The sequence below is a fragment of the Mustela putorius genome, unplaced genomic scaffold (genome assembly GCF_011764305.1).
Source record: "Mustela putorius furo isolate JIRA1106 unplaced genomic scaffold, ASM1176430v1.1 tig00000578_pilon_pilon_pilon, whole genome shotgun sequence".
NCBI classification, from domain to species: Eukaryota; Metazoa; Chordata; class Mammalia; order Carnivora; family Mustelidae; genus Mustela; species Mustela putorius.
This window is the reverse complement of record NW_025421422.1, coordinates 1,419,751-1,434,092: the sequence shown is the minus strand read 5'-3', so window position 1 is coordinate 1,434,092 and position 14,342 is coordinate 1,419,751. Positions and strand designations below refer to the sequence as shown.

Here is a 14,342-nt window from a genome sequence, read left to right as displayed (position 1 = left end):
TCCACCCTCCAATAAGATCAGTGTCTTGCATTAGAAGTCAGGTTCTCCTGTCTTGGACTAGAAGACGGGATCCCCAGGCAGGAAACTGAAGCTACGGGGGTTTGCCCTGACTTACTGTTAGAAGCTACAAAGTGTTGGGCAAATGGCTTCTGTTCCCTGAGACTTGTTCCGTTCTTTACAAAGGCAGCTCCAATGTCCAACCAGCCCCAAGATTCTGTCTAACCATGGGATTCCATGGTTCCCAAATTCCATGATGCTATAAGATTCTGCAATTCATCTCTAAGCTTCCCTGATTCTCTGACTCCCAAGTCAAGCTACATAGATTCCCATCCTCAATTCCCAAGGTCTATTGGTACAGCTTTAAAATTCTACTAAGGTGGAGTCAAGCCTTCCAGTCACATGGTGCACATGAAACCAATTCCAAGGCCTCATGGACCACAAGATACCTGATTTGATGAGAAAGAGAAAGGGAAAGAGAAACACTCTCTATTCAAATATAACACCACTGCTTTCTGATCACTTAGAATTTGTATTTCATACTTCTTGGAAGAACTCTTTTGGACATAGCAGGTGTTTTGTTTTCTTCTGGATATCCATCTTGTGATTCCCATAAAAGGCGAACAGAACAGAAATCCACTGGATCGGTGAGTGGTAAAATTTACGTGTATTATGAATACAGATTATGAATCTAGATTTTCCAGATTGCTCTAACTCAAAGAAAGGTGTCAAAGCCCTCATTTTCTTACGGGTGTTTCTTACAAACAAGGTGAGTGTCAGCAGTGCTAAAACATGAGACAAGCACTTGGCAAGACCAACCAGCAAGAGCTAGGACAGAAATAACAAAGTAATTATTTTATATTTGATTTGTTGTCATATCTATACATTTATTTAGCTTTTTAAAAAAGATTTTATTTATTTATTTGAGAGAGAGAGAGTGAGAAAGAGAGCATGAGAAGGGAGAAGGTCAGAGGGAGAAGCAGACTCTCTATGGAGCTGGGAGCCTGATGCAGGACTAGATCCCAGGACTCCAGGATCATGACCTGAGCTGAAGCCAGTCACTTAACCAACTGAGCCACCCAGGCACCCCTTTTATTTAGCTTTTTTAAAAAGATTTTATTTATTTATTTGAGAGAGAGAGTGGGGGTGGTGGTGGGGAGAACGGGTGAGAAGGAGGGGAGCAGAGAGAGAGAGAAGCAGACTCCCCGCTGAACAGGGAACCCAGTGCAAGACTCGATCCCAGGACTCCAGGATTGTGACCTGAGCCAAAGGCAGACGCTGAGCCACCAGGTGCCCCTATTTAACTTTTATTAACAAATTTATGAATAAACACATCATGTATCAAAAACAAGAGCAAATACAAAGTACAAGCAAGTCCAAGACCGGAACATGGAGAAAGGCCAGGAGGGAGAAGGACATAAGAGTTATGCACCTGTTTCTTCTGCCATGGGTCCTACTTCCAACAAGATGTGAGCGTCTCACCACCAGGAATAGAGTTTCAGAGCTTAAAGATAAGTCACACGTTTCATCTTGAGACTGAAACTCTGAGTTTTTTACTTTCTCAGTCATGCTGATGGGCACCGTGCTGGAGGTAACCCCTGGAGCCAGACTTGGCCCTATGGCTACAGTGCCCACAGATTTCTGGGGGGCTTCTCTTTGCTAGTTTTGACCCCGCAGGAGCTTTGCCCTAAAGGCTGGCTTCCAAATGCCATGCCAGCTGGGATGGCATCACATTCCAACATCAGATCGCAGCTCAAGAATCTCAGAGTCATGAGCCTTTGGGGAGACAAAGCACCTTGGTTATGGAATGTTCTCTCCCGTCCACCGCAACAGAAGGCAAACCACCATGTTCCGGGCAACAGGGTACGGATTCCAAGTCAGCAGTGTGTGTGTGTTGGGGTAGGGAGTTGTGAGGGTCGAAGGGCCACCCAGAAGAGGTGACCAGAGCCAGACGCTGAGGGACGCATAGCAATCGAGTTTTGGCAAAGGGATGTTGTGCCAGGGTATCCCAAAGAACTTCTAGAGCGGTGAGCATCTCTTTAGAGCCTCGTTGTCATGACAGCCAGGCATCTGGATCAGCTATGTAATATCAGAGTGCTTTCTGAAACTTGGGTACCCACCCAGGAGGGGTGCAGGTCCTTCCAGCTGGAGAAAACAACCTGCCTCTCTATTTTAGCTTCTTCCTGTCCCCTGCAGGGCCATTTCCTCCCACCACTGTCCTGAATTGGCAACTCAGCTCTGACATTTACAAGCTGTTGCCTGTGATCAAGACAAATAACCTATGAAGCCTCTGTTTCCTCATCTGTAGAATGGGAGTAAGCAGGTTGTTGGGAGGAATAAAGGACCAACTTGAATATAACACATATTAAGGACCTTAAAGCACAGCAAGTCCCTGAATCATCATTAGCATCATCTTCCTCAACGTCAGAGCTGGAGTTTTGGAATCACATTTATGCTACATTTATTCTTCCTGCTTCTGACAAATACTGGCTGATGGCCTCCTGAGTGCTGGGGGAAAATGTTGGGGGAGAAGACAGAGAAGGCCCCCACCTGGCTGTTCACAGACTGGAGGAGCAGACAGGATGAGATCCTTCATTTCCTTTCAAAGTCACATCAGATTCCTGGGTGGCATGGGCCAGTGGCCACCTCAGGACCTCCTGGGGGGCACGTAGGCTTCCTCAAGGAGGGGACAGCTAGCTTGAGACTTGTTGAGTCAGAGGGCTGATAGGAGAAGGTCCAACCTGGAAACCTGATCATCCGGTCCCTTTCCTTAGCCCCCAAACCAAGATCTGCTAACTCTGTCTTCCAGATGTTTCTGGATCCTGAACACTCCCTCCATGCCTCTGGCCCCACCCTGGGTTGGCCACCTCCCCTGGAGTACTTCAAGAACCTCCAGAGCAGCTTCCCTGCTGTCCTGCTCTGTGGATCTGTGTGGAAAGCAAAACTAACCATAACGGAATACCTTCCTTGTTTCTCCATTGCTACAAGACAAAGTCCTAACTCCTTCCCACAGTCACCTGCTGCATCCAGCCCCTGCAGACCCCTCTGACCTCCTATGTCCCCCTCTCCCCACATCCTGTCCACTGTACTTCTCACAAGTCTGCATTTGAAAGGTGCTTCCTGCTGGGCCTTTGTACCTGCTGGTCTCTGTGACTGGCACACTCTTTGAGGCTTCAGGACTTAGTGTGAACACTCCTGGCCCTTCCTCCCTGGCTCACGTTAAATCTGCCCATTTTCTCTTCTCCAATTAGAGGTGCCCACTTTATCGTGAATGCTTGTTGAAGGGTCTGGTTTCCCCCTTTGACGCAGGGGCCTTTGTCTTCCTGTCACCTGCAAAATCCCAGTGCCTGACACAAGGCGCTCAGGAAATGCTAGCTAGAATGTTATTCTAACCCAGCAGAGTTACTATGCAGTTAGTCATACAAAGCCTCTACTATATGCACAACAAACACTATATGATGTGTGTTTTTGTTTTTGTTTTTGTTTTTCAGTAACAGCCAGTTTCATGGGGACAGGGGATTTCATATTGTCAGTCCCAACACTTTCTACATGGGAGGCACTATTCACTGGACCCATGAATGAATTAATGAAGAGCTATGAGTGAATGCATGGCTAGCCAGGGGCAAATTACTTAATATCCGTATGCCTTGGTTTTCTTATCTGTGAGATGGGGATGATAATATACCTATCACACAGGCTCTTTATAGTTTAAATATGTAAATATAGATGAAATGTTTAGATAAATACTTCTCATTTTGTGTCTGTGTTTGCTGTTATGGTTGTAACTGTTACAGATTTATTTAAAAAAACACACACACAAAACTTTTCACAATGAAAGGTAAACCTGCATCGCTTCCTTCCCCTTCCTTCAATGCATATGCATGTAACGCACATATAGATCTATTATATACTCATTTTACCATGAAGAAAGAGAGGTACAGAGAGGTTAAATATCTTGAGACCTACAAGCCTGTAGTTGTTTTTTTTAAAATAGATTTTATTTATTTATTTGACAGAGAGAGAGAGACCACAAGTAGGCAGAGAGGCAGGCAGAGAGAGAGAGGAGGAAGCAGGCTCACCGCTGAGCAGAGAACCCGATGTGGAGCTCGATTCCATGACCCCGGGATCGTGACCCGAGCGGAAGGCAGAGGCTTAACCCACTGAGCCACCCAGGTGCCCCCAAACCTGTAGTTTTATTTTACTCATGTATGTCTGGGTTTCTCACCCTCAGTACAACTGACATTTCAGCCCCGGGGGGTGGGTGGGTGGGGAAGGGGCTGCCCTGTGTTACTGCACGATGTTTAGCAGCATCTCAGGTCTCTAGCCACTAGACACCAGTAGTACACTCCTGCACCCCAGCTGTGACAACCAAAAATGTCTTCAGATATTGTCCTTGGGGTGGGGCTGGAGGAGCAGGGCAAAATCAGCCCCTTCTTCAGAACCCACGATGTCTATGAATCTGTATGATAGCCCCTCCCTCTTTTTTCCTGTGTTACACACACAGTAGCACTGTTCTGTCCAGGGTCTAGACTCTTACACCACTTCTTGACGAACTTCCACTTCGCTCCTTAGACACAGAAGAGAACTTCTCTGAAACAGACCTGTCCCTACAGGAAGAGGAGTGAGCCGCGCGTCCTGGGGGTAAATGAACCCGCAAAACAGGACTTCCGGGGCGGGGTCAGCTCCTGGGCCGTCCCGGCCCTCCGCGCTGTCCGGAGGCTGCCCGCGGGGGCGGGGCGGGGCCGTGGGCGGGACCGCGCTCCGGATACGCCCCCTATAGACGTCACGGCGCCGCGGCCCCGCCCCCGCGCGCGGGCGACTCCCCCTCCCCTACCGGGGCGGCTGGCCAGCCCGGAGTAGCCCCGCGCGCAGGGTCGCCTGTTAGCGCCTCTGCACGGTAGGTGGCTGTGGGATGGCGCGTGGGGCCCAGGCCGCGGCCGTCGGCAGGGGGGCGTCTGCAGGTTGGCCTCGGGGGCCGGGGAACCCTCAGCCCGAGCGGCTTCTTCCCGGGCCCGACGCGGCTGCTGGGGCTCCGGAGCTGGAAGCTGGGCGGGAGGTGGCGCGCGCGCGGCCGGTTCGAGGATCCGCAGGCGCCGGGCGCCCCGAGCGCTGTCCACGGGGTGCGGCAGAGTCCCGGCCCCCTGACCGGTCTTCTCGCCTCGGGCCCCGCGCCCGGGCGGCGCTCAGCGCCCGTGTGTGTCGGGAGTGGGGGGGCGGCGGCGTGTCACCGCCGTCGGCGTCCCCGGTCCCTCCGCGGCGTGCGGGGACCCCCGGGAGGGCTCCGGGACGCGCGGGGGGCGCGTGGAAGTTAACTTGCAACGCCGTGCAGTTGCGAGGCGTGTCCAGAGTGGAGGCATTGGGGGGCGGAATCTCTGGCTAGGGAGGGGGCCGCCGAGAGCGTGGGGTAGGGGGAGCCCTGGTGAACTTGGGGTCGCTGGGTAGGAAGAGGCGAAATTCCGCCAGAAAACCCAGGCCCGGCAAACTCCCCGTCTTAGTGTGGGCTGCAGGGAGGTGCTTGATAAAGCTGAGACTGGGAGTGGCAGCGAGGGAAGGGGGGCTTGATCACCCAGGCTTGCTTTGATGGACTTGGCAGACTCGTTATTATGTGGGGCAGAGGTCAGGTCTGACTTTCCCACTCAAATGCCCGTCCCCTCGGGAGGAAGGGTGGGAACCATCCAATGGAGTGCAGTGGTTATAAGGCACTGTGCCTATCATTTGTCTTCTTCCCCTTTTATAGATAGGGAAACTGAGGCTCAGAAAGGTCATGTGCCCACAGCCCTAGTAGGTCCCACAGGTAGGATGTGGCAGAGATGAAACCCACCTTCAGACCTCCTAACCTCATGTGTCATGTATGGTTGTTGGGGAGGGGAGCTGGCAAACTCCTACTCATCCTTCAGAAGACTCAGGCAGTGCCCCATCCTGGAAGCCTTCTCTGGCACTCTGTAGGGCATTGTCGGATACTTCCTGTTTTGAAACCCACAGAGGTGATTGGCCCTTTCCCTCACTCATCAACCTCCCATCCTGGACTGCAGATGTCTCTCTCCATACCCCATGTCTTTTCCTTTCATTCAGCTGGGTGGCCTGATGGTTAGGCCAGGCTTCTGGAGTTTGGCAAATCTCGGGGTGACTCACTCTGGTTTAGTAGTGATGTAGTCTGTGGGAGTCATTCCTCCTCATCCAGCCTCAGTTTCCATGACTGTGGAATTGGGTTTGAGTCATTCATGAATCCATTTACTGTACTGAATCCCTATTGTTCTATTATGTACTCAGTGAATGTGTCTGTATCGCCTTATTTTTTAAAACCTCATGAAATCTCTTCATTGCAGCTTTACAGACAGAATTCATATATCCTACAATTCACCCTTCTAAAGCATTCAATTCAAGTAGGTTTTTTGTTTTTTGTTTTTTTTTTTTTGGATATTCACAGAGTTGTGTAACCACCACTGCTACCTAATTCTAGAACATTTTCATCACCCAAAAAGAAACCCTGGACCCATCCACAATCACTCCTCAATCCCTCTTTTCCCAGCCCCTGGCAACCACTAATGTATTTTCTGCCTCTATGAATTTGCCTGTGCTGGACGTTTCTTGTAAACGGAGTCATGCACAATGTGGCCTTTGGTGACTGGTGGCTTTCACTTAGGAGGATTCTGAGGTCCATCCATGTGGCTGTGTGTAGCAGTTCTTCCTTTTTTTTTTTTAACTTAAAAAAATATATTTATTTATTTATTTATTTATTTGAGATAGAGAGAGAGAACATGAGTCGGGGCAGGGCCAGGGGGAGGGGAAGCAGACTCCCTGCTGAACGTGGAGCCAGATGAGGGCTTGATCTCACGACCCAGAGATCTTGACCTGAGCTGAAACCAAGAGCCAGACACCAAACTGACTGAGCTACACAGGCCCCCCTTGGTATTTCATTACCTTTTATTTTTTAAGTTTTTTTTTCTTAATTTTAATTTTTTTTTAATTTGTTTTGACAGACAGAGATCACAAGTAGGTGGAGAGGCAGGCAGAGAAAGAGGAGGAAGCAGGCTCCCTGCCGAGCAGAGAGCCTGATGTGGGGCTCGATCCCAGGACCCTGGGGTCATGACTGGAGCTGAAGGCAGAGGCTTTAACCCACTGAGCCACCCAGGTGCCCCTTTTTTCTTAATTTTAATTCCAGTTTAGTTAACATACAGTGTTCTATTTGTTTCATTAGTTGTGCTTCCTTACCTTTTAATGGTTGATTAATGCTCCATTGCATGGGTATGCAGTTCTCAGCTGGTGGACATTTGGGTTATTTCTGTCTTTCGGCTGTTACGAACATTGCCGCTGTGAACATCCTTGTACCAGTCTGTGTGTGCCCCTGTGTCTTCAGTTCTCCCTAGTATATCCCTGAGAGTGGAATTGCTGGATCGGATGGTGATTCTGTGTTTAACCTTTTGAAGAAGTGCCAGGTTCCCAGAGCAGCTGCCCCATTTTATAATCTCACCAGTGGCGGAGGAGGGTACCGATCATCTTAAATAAATGTAGTCTGCAAAGCAGTTATAGTCTTTGAAATTACTGGCTTTGATGTGCTCGTTATAAATTATTTTCCAATACGCATCGAGTTAAATGCCTCATTAGCAGAATAAGGAGTGTCCTGCGGGTCAGCGGGAGCATCTCTGGGGCCACCAGGGACAAACTTGCTGAGGGCATTCTCCTGGGCTCTGTGCAGATGGGTGGGGGGCACTGAGGGGCCGAGGGACTTGCAGTGCCTGCCCCAGGACCTGGTAGAGCCTGTTAGGAGCCTGTGCATGGGAGGAGGGAAGAGAGTGGGAACTGCCCAGACCTTCCCACCCAAGGCCAGCTACAGAGGCCAGACCCTCAGCGGCAAAAAGGGAGTCTGGTCCTGCCCGGGGCCCCAGTCTGGCCACCTTTGCTCACTCTGAAGGTGACCTCCCCTGGTGGCCATGTGGGGTGGGCCATCTGAGCAGCCTCAGGGACCCATTGCTTGTTTCAACAGATGCCACCTCCCTGCTGCGTCTGCCCTCAGACCTGAGACCTGCAGTCCTGAGTTACACAGGTCCATTGGTGCCCCTTGGAATGACACGCAGACATCCCCTTCCTTCTCTTGGTATCGCCCCCATGCCTAGGACTCCACCTCTTATGTCATGCTCTTTGCCTTCTGTGAGAGTGAAGTTGCCTGGGGGAGAGCCCAGGTCAGAGCACGGCATTTTCACTGAAGAACCAAGTTTCTTGAAGGTCACCCATTCCTCTTTATGTTCTTTTTTTTTTAAGATTTTATTTATTTATTTGACAGAGAGATCACAAGTAGGCAGAGAGGCAGGCAGAGAGAGAGGAGGAAGCAGGCTCCCCGCTGAGCAGAGAGCCCGATGCGGGACTCGATACCAGAACCCTGGGATCATGACCTGAGCCGAAGGCAGAGGCTTTAACCCACTGAGCCACCCAGGTGCCCCCCTCTTTATGTTCTTAAGCCTCTCGTGTGTTGGTTCTGGAACTGAACCCTGCATCCCTCTGTGCATTCTGGGTTCCTATCGAGCAGCCTCATCCTACCTGGACAGCTGCTGTTTGGGATGGTCGTTGAGATGGGCCTCTGACACCTGTTGCCAGCCCCTCCTGCCTTTATTCATTTGTGCATACTTTACCTTCCTTGTCCTTATAAAACCAAGCATTCCTGGGTAGCCTGGCGAAATGGAATAAGGGTTCAGGAGACTAGGCAAGAGTCTCTGGGCCTCAGTGTATCCTGCTGGGGAAATGGGTGTAGACTGAGTCAGAACTTGGATCTAGTGCCACCTTGGGATTGGTAAGGCTGTCTAACCGTGTTATCGACGTGGCTTTGTGAACGGATTCGTAGTAAGAGAGGTGGGTCAGCAGTGGCTGATGGTAGCAATTTGAGAGCCTGGGCATGGCCCTGTGGCCCTGCAGAAACTTGTCTGGGTAACAGCAGCTCCCCCCCCCCCCTGCCCACCGCCCCCTACCCCCAGCCACCTGTTCCTGCCATCTGCAAGGCCCCTTCTCTGTGCTCCGCAGCTATGCATTCATCTTGTCTGGGGCCACTCTGGAGAAGGTTCTGAGATGCCTGCGCCCTCCCACGGCCCTTCTCTGGTCTCTTCCACCCTGAGTTGTGGCATGAGGAGGATTCATGGGAGCAATTCATTGAGAACAGCCTGTGAGGTGAGCCGAGCCCCAGAAATGGCAGGGAAGGGTGGCCGAGGGCAGTGCCCACCTGCCCTGGGGAGGAGCTTCATGTCATCCCGTGTGCGCAGATGGTGGGAGGCAAGCACAGGGCAGCCAGTCTGTCTGCCAAGTGCATTCGTGCATCCACCAGACTTTTGACCGGGCTGCTGTGGCCAGAAAGCAGGGCTGGTGGCAGTGTGCACGCTCAAGGGCTTGCGTCTCCATCAGAATCCAGTTGTTCTGCTCAACCAGTGTGCATTTGTGTTCCCTGGCTGCCTTCCTGCTGCATCAGTTTTCCTATCTACAACAGAGGTGCAGATATGACCAGCCTCCTGGATTGGACGAGAGCGGACAGGGCTCAAGTGCTTACCTTGTTGCAAGGCAGAATGTGACGACAGTTCAGGGTCAGGTAGGCTGCTGGAGCCTTGAGTGACGCATGTCCCTTGGGGAGCCTCAGCTTCCCCATCTGTTAGAAGGCCATAATTACAGCTGATACTCCTGGAGCTCACCATACGCGAGTCAGTGTTCTTGGCGCTCTGTGTACATGAACTCATTTGATCCTCCCAGTGCCCATAGGAATAGGACAAGCTGAGACATCAAGAGACGAAGTCACTTGCACAGGGCATCTTGCTAGGAAGTGGGAGAGACAGGATTTGAATCCAGAGCCTGCACTCCTAATTACCATCTTACTCCCCCTGGATACCCTGTCTTAATGCCCAACACATAGAAAATACTTAGAAGGTGTCGGTTATTATTAACTGTATTATCATATACTGTTACAAATTGTTATGTATTATTAATGTACGTTTATCCCTTTCCCTGCCCATTTGTCTACACTCCATCCTGGATGACCGAACAAGCAGGGTTCTGGCTTGTGAAGTCCAGATTCCTACCCCCCAACCCTGATCCCTCTACTCCCTCCTATTCCCTCCAATTCTTCTGAGCAGTTGGGGCTGGCTATGGGCTGGTTGGTGGCTGAGTCCCAGCTGGGCTTCCTGTGTGACATTGGTGAGGTGCTTTCTCTCTCTGAGACTCAGTTTCCCCACCTATGAAATGGGCAGGTTGGACTGTAACAAGCTGCCAGCTGATGCCTTTTACCCACAAGGAAGTTCCTATTTAGCTCCCATTCAATTATTTTTAGAGAATCATCCAATTTCCCACTTCTTTTGGGAACTCAGGAGCCTGGGCCAAACTGGAGTGGCCTGAAGCTCCCCCTTAAATGTCCTGGGCTCTCCTGATCATTGTGATCCCCACCACACCATTCCCCACCATTGCATGCATGACCAGTCTGGCCCCAAGGGCCCTCTGGTCCAGTACAGGTTTTCAGGGCTCTGAGAACACCATGGGCCTGCCTGGGTGGGTGTCACATGAACACATAGTTCATTGCTTTAAAAACAAAGATTTTTAACCCCTGGTTTCCACCCTTGTCAAGAGTCCTTCCAGCTCTGCTTTTCTAGGACATTGGAGGTTGTCTGAGGCCTCCTGATACCTAGTCTGCCCCTAGAAGCCTCGAGGCTTTTGACAAATTGGGAGCTTGTCCCCATTCCATGTTCCCTGGGTGGGAAGCCCCTGTCACTGGGCCCCAGGGCCCCACTTTACCTGATTCATGTCTCCACATAACCCACAGTGAGATACTCGGGGCCTGCAGAGGTCCCTGTGCCGTGGTGAGTGTGTGTCTGTGTCCCAGTGTATCTACACTAGCTGCATGGCTCCAGGAATACCATCCCATACTTTCTCTGTCCTTGCAAGGGATCAGGGGGCCATTTGTGACTGACCACTCCATTTCCTGGAAACTGAGGCTCAGAGACCATTGAGTCACTTGCCCTGAGGTCACACAGGCCTGATGTGACAGCAGTAGAAATTTTAACTCAGATCTGCCCCAGCTCTAGAGGCCGCCCGAAGGAGTCACCCATCCATCCTGTCACTGCACAGAAATCACTGAGGACTGCCCTCCATGGGCATCTGCGGACCTAGCACCTGGCAATGGCCCTGGGTCACTGAACTACTTGTTGAACAGGAATGTGTAGACATTTCTCGACTAGATGCTGGGATGCAGGTCCCATTTTTCCTGGAGTTTACTCTCCAGTGGAAGCATCAGACAAGAAAAGTCAACCACACCTCTCACCTAGGTGCCTGCCTGGAAAGTTGACAAACTACAGCGCCCGGGGCTGAGTCTGACCCTCGGCTTGTTTTTGTGAATAAAGTTTTGTTGGAATACAACCACACTCATTTATTTCCATTCTGTCTGGGGCTGCTTCTGTACTACAGGGCAGAGTCTCATGGTTCTGCCAGAGACTGTGAGGTCCAACAAAATTGATAATATTTATTGCTGGGGCCTTTACAGAAAGTCTGCCAACCCCTGATCTGATTATCTCTTGGGTCCCTTTAGGTTATAATATTTTGTAAGGTGATAGTAAAATAGTAATATTTGAATGCGTGCTGGATACTTGGCTCTTGGGGCTTCTGCCTGAAACTTTCCCACACAGCTCAGAGAAGGTTTTGTTTTGATTTCCACTGTTCCATGGGCATCGGGGGCCTTCGCTTCTTTTTTTAGTCTGTTCTTGCATTTAGTCAACAAAGGGGGCTATGCCGGGTCCTGTGAGGATGTAAGGAATGTCTGACCCTGTGCATTTCTGTGGAGAAGACAGCAGGCCAGAGAGGTCGTACAGGTGCTAAGTGCTTTGGGGGATACTGGTACAAGGATGTGAGACAGTCAGGGAAGGCTTCCTGGAGGTGGGCGGAGGGGAGTACACATTGTTATCTGGGTAGAGAGGGCAGGAAAGGTGTTCCAGGGGGAGGGAACCACTGGTGCAAAAGTTGGGAACTGTGTGACCCCGTGGCCTGGCAGTTCTGCTAGAATTCATGGCTTAGACTTCTGGAAGCTTGATGTGCCCATGGGGGTGGAGTGGGTCAGCAGGAGTTGAGTCACAGCACAGTGCCACCCTGGAGGACCTGGGTTTCCCCTGGAGAATGAGAGTTTTCCTCTCCAGGTCTCCCTTTAGCCTCTGTTGACTCCCGGAGAGTCACCGCTGGGTGCTAACCCAGCACTTCTCTCGAGCTCCTGCTGTTTAAGGCGGAGCACACCCGTGCTAGGTTCCTCCTCCCCCCATCCCCACCTCCCCCTGGGCTCCCTGGGTGGCTGCCCCCAGCTAGGAGGCTGAAAGATCACTTCCTTTGCATTTATTTTTGCAGTTTCTTTTTAATTAGGGCATGTTTTTCATTTAAGCCAGTGGGTTCTAGTTTCCTTTGAAAATGTTCTAGTAATATTGAAGCCACTGAACAAAAGTTCAAAACAGGTGAGAGTAATGGGGAAGGTGGCCCTCAGCAGGTGGGAATCTGGGCAGCCCTGTGACAGGGGGTGGGGCTCACAGGGGCCAGGCTGGCAAGTGACCTTCCTCTTAAGGTTCTGTTCCTCCCTCAAGCCCCAGGAGCCTTGACTGCAGGGTGGGGAAGGACACGGGCTGCGGTTCCGGTTCCAGGCTGTTGCTGCTCCCCCATCTCGTTCCTGCTCCCTGCGTCTGGTTGGGTCTCTATTTTTGTCTTTCCCCGGCTCCTTCCCATCCCTATCTCCCTCTGCTCAGGTCTCTCCAACTCTGTCTCCTCCATCACTGTCTCTCTCTATCTCTGCCTGGCACTCTCCATCTGTTTGTCTTCTCCCTCCCCAACTGGCACTACTTCCCCTCCACCCTCCCACCTCCCCACTCCCCCACCCCCGCTCTTCCTTTATCTCATTAGAAACTCTCTGTCCCACTTCCTTTGGCTGTGAGTGACATCCTGTCCCCAGAACCTTCGGAACCGAACCTACACAGATCGCGAGGACTCCGTGATCACCTGGCCTTGGGTAGCGTGGGAGTAGGTGGTGTGCAGATGCTGGGCAGGGAGGTGGAGGCCCAGAGAAGTCTGGAGGCAGCCTCCCTACAACAGCCCCGCCCCTAGGGCCCTTAGTACAGGGGTGGGGGCCCCCAGAGGGCAGGACCCGGAGCTGTGGGGGAGGCAGTGGAACAGGAAAGCCTGGGTTGGCAGTGAGGGGGCTGAGTGCAGCTTTGGGTTTAACTTGGTTTGGGGGCTCAGCAGGGGTCTGTCACCTGAGGTGGAGATGTTGATCACCCACCCTGCCTCTGGGGACTGACTCCCCCTGAGTCCACACACAGCAGGTGCATGGCCAGGGTGGGTCATGCCTTCACCTTTCTTTCTGTCTCAGTGGCCCTGGGCCCTGGCCCTGGCCCTGCTCAGGAGGGCAGGCCCCATGCTATGTTCCCGGCTCTACTGGGGCACACAGTACGTCAGCAGTGCACATTTGTTGGCAAATTTGGGGGATCCTAGCAATAGTAGAAAATAAGTCCAGCCTCTTCCTTTCACAGAGGCCTCAGAGACAGAGGCTCAGCGAGGGGAGGTGATTTGCTTGGGTCATGAAAATGGATTTGGAGTTAAAGAGCAGGCCTGGGTTCCCCAAGGTGGATGCCGTGCGGGAGAGCCTTTAGCTGGTAGGTACTCTGGTGGCCCTCTGTGGGTGTCCTGTGAACACCCACTCCTAGGTGGGGCACTAGGCTTTGAGGCTGGCTCCTTATAACCCGCCTGCTGTGGGAGTCTGGTCAGATTCCTCCCCTGAGATCCTTGGGGGGGACTCTACTTATCCTCCAGGGAATGAAGCACAAGGATCCTGAGACTAGCATAGGGGATCAGATCAGTGGGGTCAGAGATCACTTGCTCTCAGGCAAGGGCAGTGGCTGCCTTGGCCTTAGGAGCCTCAGTGTTCTGGTTAGATGTTGCCTGTTCTATCTTGGGTCACGAGGATACTATTATATCACAAGGTCTTCTGTGCCTTAGCTGGGAAACCCCAAAAGGAGAAGAGATGGCTCCCACCTTCAAAAGCCTTCACTAGCATCGTATTGCCTACAAAGGAGTTGGGGGAGTCCCTTCTCATGGCTCTTGAGGCCCCAAGATCTGGCCGCCACCCTCCTCTCCTGCCTCCCTCCCCTCTTGAACAGGTAAAAAGCAGTGCTGTACCCCATACCCAGAATCTACAACCCCCGCCCCGCCACTGCTTATTCAGCAGGTCTGGAAGGGGAGCTGCCAGTGCTGGTCTGGGAACCCACTTTGGGAACCACTGTGGTAGAGGTTAAGCATACTCTAAAAACCAGACAGTGTAGGAGCAAAACCCTGCTCACCCACACGCCACCTTTGAG

General features: G+C 51.8%; 1 protein-coding gene across 3 annotated transcripts in view; it reads left to right on the top strand.

The window, feature by feature from the left end:
* Positions 1-523: 523 nt before the first annotated feature.
* The window catches only part of TPST2 (tyrosylprotein sulfotransferase 2), a 50,925-nt gene continuing 37,106 nt past the window's right edge, over positions 524-14,342 (top strand). The window contains exons 1-2 of one of the 3 annotated variants that reach the window (XM_013063525.2): positions 4,806-4,894; positions 9,010-9,153. The gene's annotated coding sequence lies outside the window, so the exon portion shown is untranslated. Of the gene's footprint in view, positions 645-4,790; positions 4,895-9,009; positions 9,154-14,342 lie in introns of those variants that run through there. The other 2 variants (XM_045081494.1, XM_013063524.2) reach the window with 2 other exon arrangements.